Source organism: Limulus polyphemus, unplaced genomic scaffold (assembly GCF_000517525.1).
Source record: "Limulus polyphemus unplaced genomic scaffold, Limulus_polyphemus-2.1.2 Scaffold5829, whole genome shotgun sequence".
NCBI lineage: Eukaryota > Metazoa > Arthropoda > Merostomata > Xiphosura > Limulidae > Limulus > Limulus polyphemus.
In genome coordinates this window covers 33,278-45,348 of record NW_013671439.1, presented here as the reverse complement: position 1 = coordinate 45,348, position 12,071 = coordinate 33,278, and the positions used below count along the sequence as shown (strand labels likewise).

Genomic DNA, 12,071 nt, shown 5'->3' with positions numbered 1-12,071 from the left:
ACATTAGACCGTATAGAAACACTGTTAAAACAAAGAAACAGTGACATTTGACCGTATAGAAACACTGTTAAAACAAAGAAACAGTGACATTATGCCGTCTAGAAACATTGTTAAAACAAAGAAACAGTGACATTATGCCGTATAGAAACATTGTTAAAACAAAGAAACAGTAACATTAGACCGTATAGAAACACTGTTAAAACAAAGAAACAGTGACATTAGACCGTATAGAAACACTGTTAAAACAAAGAAACAGTAACATTAAGTCGTATAGAAACATTGTTAAAACAAGGAAACAGTAACATAAACCGTATAAAAATTTTGTTAAATCAAAGAAACAGTGACATTAAGCCGTATATAAACATTGTTAAAACAAGGAAACAGTAACACAAACCGTATATAAACATTGTTAAAACAAAGTAACAATTACATTAAGCCGTCTAGAAATATTGTTTAAACAAAAAACAATTACATTAAGCCGTCTAGAAATATTGTTTAAACAAAGAAACAGTGACATTAATCCGTATATTACCATTGTTAAAACAAGGAAACACACAGATAGCCCATTGCGTAGCTTTGCGCTTGGCAACAACAAAAGTAAAAGGGATTTAAGACTGAAATCCCTTCTCAAGAAGAAAGCAAAATATTTTGACTTGTATTCACATTATTGTAAGAGAAATGATAGAATATTCTAGACTGTGTTCATTGATAGAATAGCACTGTATGCTGAAGTCAGTGCTCTAAAGATGGTAACTAAAGTTATTCGCAGTTAACATTTAATGTTTTGTATGGAGGATTTAGCACTGTATGCTGAATTTAGTGCTCTAAAGATGGTAACTATAATTATTCACAGTTAACATTTAATGTTTTGTATGTAGGGTTTAGCACTGTATGGTAACTAGAAATCTCATGTTATACAGAAATATAAGATACAAATGAGCTTTATATTCCACCACTTGATTAATTGGTAAGTATAGTTAAGGTAGATACGAGAGAGTTGTTTGTAAAGACAAGTACTTTGATCTATTGTTAGCGAGGCATAGCGATCCTTAGAGCGGCTCTGAGTTTTTCAAGTAAAAACTCTTGACCGATTAGAGATCCAATTACCATTTGGGATTGAGGAGGTCAAATCCTTTTGATTGATATATTTGAATACGCCCAAAGTCTCATAGATAAATTTATTCTAATCCTGCCTAAAGAAATTTCAATTTGAGGGTAGGCTGTTAGAGAATCTGATAAGTAATAAAATCGAATCGGGTATAAGCGCAAAAAATTATAGCTAATAGAAAGGGAAACAAAGGTCTCATAGATTAATTTACTCTAATTCTGCTTGAAAGAATTTCAAGTGCCTCGGCTATTGAGGATTCCCTCTTGTATTATTACTATTATTACTAATGTATCATTACTATTATTACTAATGTATTATATACAGTGCATTAATCGTAACTATTGGAAACACTTACTTAATACAACCAAAGAAAATAATACTATTATTTATACAATTTTAAGTTTGCTAAAAGGGGGAGAATTTTAGAGATGTAAAAAGGACCAAGGTAGAACATAATCTAGAATATTCTATCAACGAACACAGTCTAGAATATTCTATCAACGAACACAGTCTAGAATATTCTGTCAATGAACACAGTCTAGAATATTCTGTCAATGAACACAGTCTAGAATATTCTATCAACGAACACAGTCTAGAATATTCCATCAATGAACACAGTCTAGAATATTCTATCAACGAACACAGTCTAGAATATTCTACCAATGAACACAGTCTAGAATATTCTATCAACGAACACAGTCTAGAATACTCTACCAATGAACACAGTCTAGAATATTCTATCAACGAACACAGTCTAGAATATTCTACCAACGAACACAGTCTAGAATATTCTATCAACGAACACAGTCTAGAATAAACTCTCCATACAAAACATTAAAAGCCAAGTGTGAATACTTATAGTTACCGAAATTCTACAGATACAAAGTTAGGAGCTGTGTTTTAAACTTCTACAGATACAAGATTAGGAACTGTGTTTTAAACTTCTACAGATACAAAGTTAGGAACTGTGTTTTGAAATTCTACAGATACAAAGTTAAGAACTGTGTTTTGAAATTCTACAGATACAAAGTTAAGAACTGTGTTTTGAAATTCTACAGATACAAAGTTAGGAACTGTGTTTTGAAATTCTACAGATACAAAGTTAGGAACTGTGTTTTGAAGTTCTGCATGTACAAAGTTAGGAACTGTGTTTTGAAGTTTTGCAGGTACAGAGTTAGGAACTGTGTTTGAAATTCTACAGATACAAAGTTAAGAACTGTGTTTTGAAATTCTACAGATACAAAGTTAGAAACTGTGTTTTGAAATTCTACAGATACAAAGTTAGAAACTGTGTTTAGGAACTATGTTTGAAATTCTACAGATACAAAGTTAAGAACTGTGTTTTGAAGTTCTGCAGGTACAGAGTTAGGAACTGTGTTTTGAACTTCTGCAGGTACAAAGTTAGAAACTGTGTTTTGAAATTCTACAGATACAAAGTTAGAAACTGTGTTTTGAAGTTCTGTAGGTACAAAGTAAGGAACTGTGTTTTGAAGTTCTGTAGGTACAAAGTAAGGAACTGTGTTTTGAAGTTCTGTAGGTACAAAGTTAGAACTGTGTTTTGAAGTTCTGTAGGTACAAAGTTAGAAACTGTGTTTTAAACTTCTACAGATACAAAGTTGAAACTGTGTTTTAAACTTCTACAGATACAAAGCTAGAAACTGTGTTTTAAACTTCTACAGGTACAAAGTTAGAAACTGTGTTTTGAAGTTCTGTAGGTACAAAGTAAGGAACTGTGTTTTAAACTTCTACAGATACAAAGTTAGGAACTGTGTTTTAAACTTCTACAGATACAAAGTTAGGAACTGTGTTTTAAACTTCTACTTTAATTTACAGTAAGCGTCTGAATTCGATAGTTTTACTTCCCTGTCTTCTTTTGAATGTATGTCTTCGGTAATACAAGTATGTACAGAGAAAGAGAGACATCGTGATACGAGAATGTCTTGCTAAGTTTTTTCTTATTACTATATGCTAAAAAAGTATGAAAGTAAATAACGCCAATTTCTCTAGAGTTCGAACCCGTGATCTCCTGTGAAGCGTGCAAGTCGGTGAACCGAACATGTGCGATGATTATTCAGTAGATCAATGTTCGAGAAATACACAAAATCGATTTGAAAGCTAGCGTGTTTCCCTTATGAGTTCCAGTTTCAATCTAGTTTCCATTGTGAGCATTTAAACAGATTTGCATCATGTCAAAAAAGGACACGAAATACATGAAACCAGGCGAAGGATTCATAATGATTTAATTCTTAAACAAACTTCCTAAACTTACAATCAATAAAGAAGGAGAAGTTATACAGCAAGAAAATTTCATTCACTCGTCGGTTTAAAGAAGTGGATTATCTCTTTTATTTCAATTTCAACTTAAAATGAAAATACAGCTCAGATTTTATTCGTATTCTCTTTCGTCTGCTGTTCACTTTTCCAGCTTCTGTTTTCCATTCGGATGTGATACACGACTGTTTACTTCAGCATCACGAGTCCTATAAGAATATGAGCCACACATTCATAAACATCCACACGGGGGGAAAAATCAACTGATATTTTTCAAGTATTTTAAATCCATCTGATAACACAAAATCCACAAGCTCTTCAGGACTGGATGATGGTGACTTAGGAAATGCAATAGCTCTTGAGATACCAAGAAGTAGAAGTCAGCAGAACGCAAACCTTTCGTAGTTCTAACAACTGCCACAAGATGGACAACAACAACAGGGCAAGACTGGAGTCACGACTGCCACTTGCTCGAGAGTTTACTATATAAAAAAAGGTCATAATTAAAATATCTATTAAGTATTATTGTACCTTTCATTTTGTATTGGTAAAAACACAATAAAACAAGATATAAAATTTCCCCAAACTAACTTATTTTATCACGCAAAAGAACACTTAGGTGTGCTCTAAACCAGATGTGCTCCGAACCAATGGCTGCTAACGCAACTCGTATTTTGCGGCAAAACTTGACGTATTTTTTATTTAAATTTCAATACACGTACACAAAACAAGATATCCTGACAAATAATGTGTCTTTTCTTAGTCTATGGTAGCGAAACAAGTTATGTGTTTGAAATCATTTTGTGAATTCGATAACATATCTTTGTGGTTTGAAGATCACTAAATGTAAAGTTCATCTTCCACGTTAAAAGTAAATTTCTGTTGTTTATAAAAAAAATAAGTTTTATTTTCGTCTTTCACGAGGAAATGACAATTTTCTGTTTTCTACATAAATGCTCTAAAGATGGTAACTATAAGTATTCACACTTGGATTATAATGTTTTGTATGGAGAGTTTACCAATGCTGAAGCTAGAGTTCTAAAGATGGTAACTATAAGTACTCACACTTGGCTTTTAATGTTTTGTATGGAGAGTTTACCAATGCTGAAGCTAGAGCTCTAAAGATGGTAACTATAAGTACTCACACTTGGATTTCAATGTTTTGTATGGAGAGTTTAGCAATGCTGAAGTTAGAGCTCTAAAGATAAAACACAGTTCTTAACTTTGTACCTGCAAAACTTCAAAACACAGTTCCTAACTTTGTACATGCAGAACTTCAAAACACAGTTCCTAACTTTGTACCTACAGAACTTCAAAACACAGTTCCTCATTTCATATTTGCAGAAGTTTAAAACACAGTTCTTTACTTCGTATCTGCAGAAGTTACTTTAATATTTCAACATATTAGTGAAGATTAAACCACCAAAATATACAGTTAGAAATGTTCAATTCCTGTGTGATGTACAGTTAGAAATGTTCACTTCCTGTGTGATATACAGTTAGAAATGTTCACTTCCTGTGTGATATACAGTTAGAAATGTTCACTTTCTGTGTGATATACAGTTAGAAATGTTCAATTCCTGTGTGATGTACAGTTAGAAATGTTCAATTCCTGTGTGATATACAGTTAGAAATGTTCAATTCCCATGTTATATACAGTTAAATATGTTCAATTCCTGTTGTGTGATATACAGTTAGAAATCTTCAATTCCTGTGTTATATACGGTTAAATATGTTCAATTCCTGTGTGATATACAGTTAGAAATGTTCAATTCCTGTGTGATATACAGTTAGAAATGTTCAATTCCTGTGTTATATACAGTTAGAAATGTTCAATTTCTGTGTTATATACAGCTAAATATGTTCAATTCCTGTGTGATATACAGTTAGAAATGTTCAATTCCTGTGTTATATACGGTTAAATATGTACAATTCCTGTGTTATATAGAGTTAGAAATGTTCAATTCCTGTGTTATATACAGTTAGAAATGTTCAATTCCTGTGTGATATACAGTTAGAAATATTCAATTCCTGTTGTGATATACAGTTAGAAATGTTCAATTCCTGTGTGATATACAGTTAGAAATTCCTGTGTGATATACAGTTAGAAATGTTCAATTCCTGTGTGATATACAGTTAAAAATATTCAATTCCTGTGTGATATATAGTTAGAAACGTTCAGTATTGTATATTGTGTTCATTTAATTAAAAGTCGTTAAGCTTCTTTCAGTTTCAATTGTGCAGAACACGAATTTATAACAGATTGAATTGACACCTTTTAATTGTATAGATTTTGGTTAACATTTAACCCAAATTAACAGCGTTATTTGTCTACGTTCTATAGAAATTATTCAGAAAGGGGACAGCGGTAAGTCTTCAGATTTACAACGCTAGAAACAGAGGTTTGATTTCCCTCGGTGGCTACAGCAGGTAGCCCGATGTGGCTTTGCTATTAGAAAATACACAAAGACTTACAACTGTTTTAATAAGGTTCTTATAAAAGCCATACACAGAAAACATTAAATTAGATACATTCTGTCCTAATAAAAGAATAAAAATATGTTCTCATATAATTAAATATATTTCTCTCTTTTTTTTTGCAATTTGTTTTGTAATAATTGTTTTTTGTTAAGCGCAAAGCCACACAATGGGTTATTTGTGTTACGCCTACCACGTGTATCGAAACTCAATTTTTAGTGTTATAAGTCCATTTACAGCTGAGCCAACGGGAAGCCGTTTTCTAATATAAAGCAAGGTATTCCCATTTCTATCTAGCTAGTTTGTAATTTTTCTTCACTTGTCTGTCTATTTCGATCTCAGTGTTGTAAGAATTAGTTAGTATTTATTTCGTGCCAAAAAGATATGTCGAAATAAATACGTCGTACGTACTACATTTTCCAGTAGGTAGTCTGGAATTCCATCTTTGTGAATAAACTAATACAGCGATCGACAGAAATCGAATCTTTCAAGATTCATGTACGGTCTTCTAAGGTCACTAAAGTCAAATTAACATTATTTTTATCCAGTTTCTCTTGAACGTGACCCCAAGATGGAAACGTGACATTTTATGAATGTATGCAAAGCAGGAATGACATGTTTACATATAGATGATACCTAACAATGGGTCCTCGCGGGAGACACTTTGCAAAACAAATAATACGTCACTGACTAAGGATTCTTATGTTCTGAGTTTCGGTGCAAATTATTCTTTATTTTCAACTTATTGATAGCGTATTTGTTGACTAAACAAAGCGATCTATTTTTTTTCACGCGCATTAAGCAACAACACAAATTGGCTACCTTTTGAAAAAGAGCTTAGATAAAGGACAGCATTCTCTACTTTATATCGTGCTTTTTTGTGTTAGTACACGAATACGTTTTAGATTAATTTAGTGGTTAAAACATGTCCAGTAGCACCTGGGGGTGTTTCATATACTATAACTTCGTAGTGAGAACACTGCGTAATAAAATGGTTAAAATGTGTCCCAAAGTGCTTTGCATGGAACACTTCAAGGTGACATGAAGTGGACTACAATATAACACTTTCGTGCAATACTTAGATAGATAATGGAAAGAATAGATATACAAAGAACCAGAAGAAGGGGATGGACAGTTAAATAGATGGACAAACAGACGGACAAAAGAAAGGACGAGTGAACAGAAAGATAGACAAACAGGCGAATAGATGGACAAATAGACAGACAAACGGTGAAAGTACAAAGTTGCGGATAGACAGATAGACACACGGACTGGCGGATAAACTGATACATAGATAGAGGAATAACAAATATTGGTGTCATTTGTGGAGACCTGAAAGAGAACTTCGTATCAGACTGAAATGTTATAGTTTTCTGATTGGAGGTTTTTTCCCCCACAAGAAAATGGAGTCATTGCTTCCAAATAAAATTCCCCCAATCGCTGCAGTTTCGGTTTTTACTCCTTTTTTTTATTTAAATGAATCTGAATTGTTCCGAAACCTCTCTTCAACGGACATGGATAGGCATGTCATTAGGCTATTCAGCATGTTAATCTCTATTATTTTCTTCCCTTTGAAAACCGAATGCCTTGTTGTGCGTGACTTCTGACTCTTTTACGAGGACTATGTCGCTACAGTAGTATTGGTATGAAAGGAAATTAAAGCTGGTTTAAATATTAAGGCATGTATTTAAACGGAACATATTGAATAGGAAATGGTTTAGACTTTAAGTCATTTGGGTTTACGACAAATATTACAATGTCATTATCCTCTCTACATATACGTTGTAATTTCAAGACTCTGATAATTGCATAAATTTCCTCGAACTCAATTTCAAAAAATTCAAAGACAAATTAATAATACGCCATTCGAACATGTATTGACTGATATCTAGTTAATGGTATCGTGTATGTTTTGTTTTCTTCACACACTCCTTCAAGAGGAACGTTTTACTATTCTTTGGACATTTATTTTACATGTATTTATAATCACTACAAGAGGAAACCGATAAAACATTTACAAACTGTATGTTTACTTGATTGGTTTTAAGTAAAAATTAAAGAAACAAGCCTTCTAGGAAAAATTAAAGAAACAAGCCTTCAAGTAAAAATTAAAACAACAAGCCTTTCAGTAAAAATTAAAGGAACAAGTCTTCCAGTAAAAATTAAAGGAACAAGCCTTCCAGTAAAAATTAAAAAACAAGCCTTCCAGTAAAAAATAAAGGAACAAGCCTTCAAGTAAAAATTAAAAAAAAAACAAGCCTTTCAGTAAAAATTAAAGGAATAAGCCTTCTAGTAAAAATAAAGAAATAAGCCTTTTATATAAATTAAAGAAACAAGCCTTCCAGTAAAAATAAAGGAACAAGACTTCTACTAAAAATTCAAGGAACAAGCCTTCCAGTAAAAATTAAAGGAACAAGTATTCCAGTAAAAATTCAAGGAACAAGTCTTCTAGTAAAAATTAAAGGAACAAGCCTTCTAGTAAAAATTAAATGAACAAGTCTTCTAGTAAAAATTAAAGGAACAAGTCTTCCAGTAAAAATTCAAGGAACAAGCCTTCCAGTAAAAATTAAAGGAACAAGTCTTCTAGTAAAAATTAAAGGAACTAGTCTTCCAGTAAAAATTCAAGGAACAAGCCTTCCAGTAAAAATTAAAGGAACAAGTCTTCCAATAAAAATTAAAGGAACAAGCCTTCTAGTAAAAATTAAAGAAACAAGCCTTCTAGTAAAAATTAAAGAAACAAGCCTTCCAGTAAAAATGAAAGGAACAAACCTTCCAGTAAAAATTAAAGGAACAAGTAGATAATCTATTAACTGTGAGCTTTCTCTGTGCTTGTGATGTAAATATATTGTTGTTTTTCAGAATCTGTACTGTATACCAGTGAGATTTAGACATTTTGATCATAAAGTTTGAAAAAAAAAATGACCTTTACTCTTCTGATGATAATAAGAACTTTAAATTCAACCAGCGTTTCGCCATTGCGGTTTCATTAGAGCTAGTAGCACAAGAACTGTTTCATGTGTAAATATACGCATGGCCAGGTGGTTAGGGCGCTCGACTCGTAATCTGAGGGTCGCGGGTTCGAATCCCAGTCACACCAAACATGCCAACCTACGCCTCTGCCTGGTCCCAAGTCCAGGATGAGAAAGCAGGAGGGTTGGGCGCGGGGCTAGCAACTCCACCCCGTAAAAACCAACCTGCTACAAGTAACTGCAACAACAACTTCCGTTGGCGAGTTGTTGTCGCGGCCCAATGCTCCACTAGGAGTTTACAGGAATGATAAAAAAAATAACATTCAGTCTACCTGTACTTTTAGGATGAGTAATCTGTGAGAGTAAAGTGTTTTAAGATTATTTTCGTAAATTGTATATTCTGCATGCTTTATTACAGCCTGCTGAAACAGGCTTATAATCAGAGCGAGACGAGGGTAATGAAGAACCACTTCAGTAGGGACGAATTCAATATTAGCCAGTTTTGAAGGGGCATTATCCGAAACTTAAAAAATAATAGTCCAATTTCTAAATGATGCTCATTTCATTGCTTTAAGTTTAACGTATATATATATATATTATTCTGATTATTGTGGGGTAAGTGCCCATCCTGTTTCTCCTAACACTCTCTCCTGTCTTCCAGAAAGTGTATGCGTTGTTTAAACAGAAAAAAAAGGCGTCTTCTTTGGTATTTTGTGAAGGAAGAACAAAAATCATGCTAAGAAAATACCAATTATTACGTCTTTGGTACTCTATACAGGTCGGAATGATGTTTAAAATAAAATAAATTGTATATATATATATATATATATACATAAACACAAAAACACTACTTTCCTATAGGCTGAAATGACTTAAGTTAAGCAGAAGTGAAACACAAGAGGTATAACGGGAAGTAGTTAGGACTAGTTAATAACGTGTCTGCTCGTTATCTTATCTTCGTTAAGCCTAATAAAACTGAATTATAGAAGGAATAAGTGGTAGTTGTTAGGACTAGTTAATATTGTATCTGTTCATCAGCTAAATTGCTTATATTAATTAAGCCTAATGTCTGACGTCTAATAAATGTGAAACATAGAAGGTGTGAGTGGCAATTGTTAGGAATAGTTGATATTGTATCTGTTCATCAGCTAAATGGCTTATATTAATTAAGACTAATGATCTAAGCCTAATAAAGCTGAACTATAGAAGGTGTAAGTGGCAGTTGTTAGGATTACTTAGTACTGCATCTGTTCTTTAGTTTAATAGGTTTGGTTTTAAAAGTTTGGAATCTGGAAAACGACTATACCTTGCACTTAACTCAGCTGGTGGTATTTTTCAACCATTGTGAGGATATATGTTATCGTCAGATAGAAAGTAGTCCAGTCCATCGTAATATCAATCATGAAGACTATTAGGTTCAATGACACGCTTTGGTTGGTTTAATTCACCTTCAATAGAAATGATTTTTATTTCTGACTCAGTTTTCGTTATCACTAAACCCCTGGCGAATTATTGTGTTCAAAAATTAAAGAATGTTACTTGTTTCGTATTACAGTGGACAGACATGGGTTACGGAGTTGTTAGTAAATGGTAGTTTTTAGGAACAGTTAATATTGTGTCTGTTTGTTAGCTAAATGTTTCATATTCATTAAGCCTAATGACCCAAGCCTAATATCAGGAAGCTTGACAAGGAATGATTTTTACAGAGAACATGCCAAAGTTCAGACTTATCAAAAACTAGACAAATTATAAGTAATCAGAACCCCAGGAAGCTTGACAAGGAATGAATTTTACAGAGTACATGCCAAAGTTCAGACTTATCAGAAACTAGACAAATTATAAATAATCAGAACCCCAGGAAGCTTGAAAAGGAATGAATTTTACAGAGAACATGCCAAAGTTCAGACTAATCAGAACGTATATTTTGTTTAAGGTTACCTACTAAGTTTAATTCTAGAACACTTTTCATTAAAATTCAAGGCATGGCCAGGGTACAAGGTTTGTTTGTAGTTAAGCACAAAGCTACACAAAGGGCTATCTGTGCTCTGCCCACCACGGGTATCGAAACCCAGTTTCTAGCGTTGTAAGTCCGCAGGCATTCCGCTGTGCCACTGGGGGCACCAGGGTACAATAAATAATGTATAACAAACCACATAATATATAATTTAAAGGTGGCACAATTACGTAGTTTCATCTGATTGTTCGATCTCAAGTAATCCCAATAATGACGCACGAGGTCAGGCTGGTTGACGAAATTTAAACCTAAATCGATGAATAAGCTGTTATGCAATATAGTCATTCATATTTTTGGACAAGTCATAAAATTATTACCGAAGAGTGAAAAGTTTTAACTTATAATTATTAATTGAAGTTAGATAGCAAAAGATATAACAAGAGAAGAAATTATTTCAAGTGTCGGTTTCCGGTGTTTTCAATAACGTTCAAGATAAGTTGTCTACAACTGAAAACATTCGCTGTACATCAAGGATAAGAGACGAATAATGAAATTGTATGTAGTTGTCATGGTAAATTTTGTCTGCTTCGTATATTATAGGCTCAGGTGTTGTAGCCCTCTTTCATATTATCAGACGCCTCGTTTATTTAGTAATCTTATCTACTAGTTTACTGAAAGCATACGAAACATAACGTTCGATTATATTCATCAATCACAGAGGAATTGATTATGGATTATAAAATTTCATATGAATCTTATTATTAACCAATATATTGCTAAGTATTCAGTTAATGTATTTCGCTGGTTAACTATTCTTTATTTGCTTATATTAAAATCACTTTGAAATAACAGTAAGAACCTTTCATCAGGGGGATCATGTGGAGAGCTGTAATCGGTTTTTGAATAATACTTATCATTACACACATATAGTTTGCTGTTTTGTTTTTTGTTCTGGCCTAAAAACTTATCAATCCAACTGGAAAGATTTAACTAAATATAACATGCATCCTAAAACAACATGATATTTTCAGTAGTTAAGCCTCAATAATAAATATCTGAAGGTCATACGTAACAATAAGAAATACACATATTTACCTAATATTAGGAGGGCGACTATAACTACGTTTTTCGGAAGGGCGACTATAACTACGCATTTTGGAGGACGACTATAACTACGTATTTCGGGGGACGACTGTCACCACGTATCTCGGAAGGTATTTATAACTACGCATTTCGGGGGCGACTATAACTACGTATCTCGGAGGGTCACTATAACTACATATCTCGGAGG

At 33.1% G+C, this 12,071-nt stretch overlaps 1 long non-coding RNA gene across 1 annotated transcript in view; it reads right to left on the bottom strand.

Moving 5' to 3' along the window:
- Positions 1-3,430: 3,430 nt before the first annotated feature.
- The window catches only part of LOC111089299, a 23,025-nt gene continuing 14,384 nt past the window's right edge, over positions 3,431-12,071 (bottom strand). The window contains exon 2 of the long non-coding RNA XR_002613576.1: positions 3,431-3,861. This is a non-coding gene — a long non-coding RNA (uncharacterized LOC111089299). The remainder of the gene's footprint in view (positions 3,862-12,071) is intronic.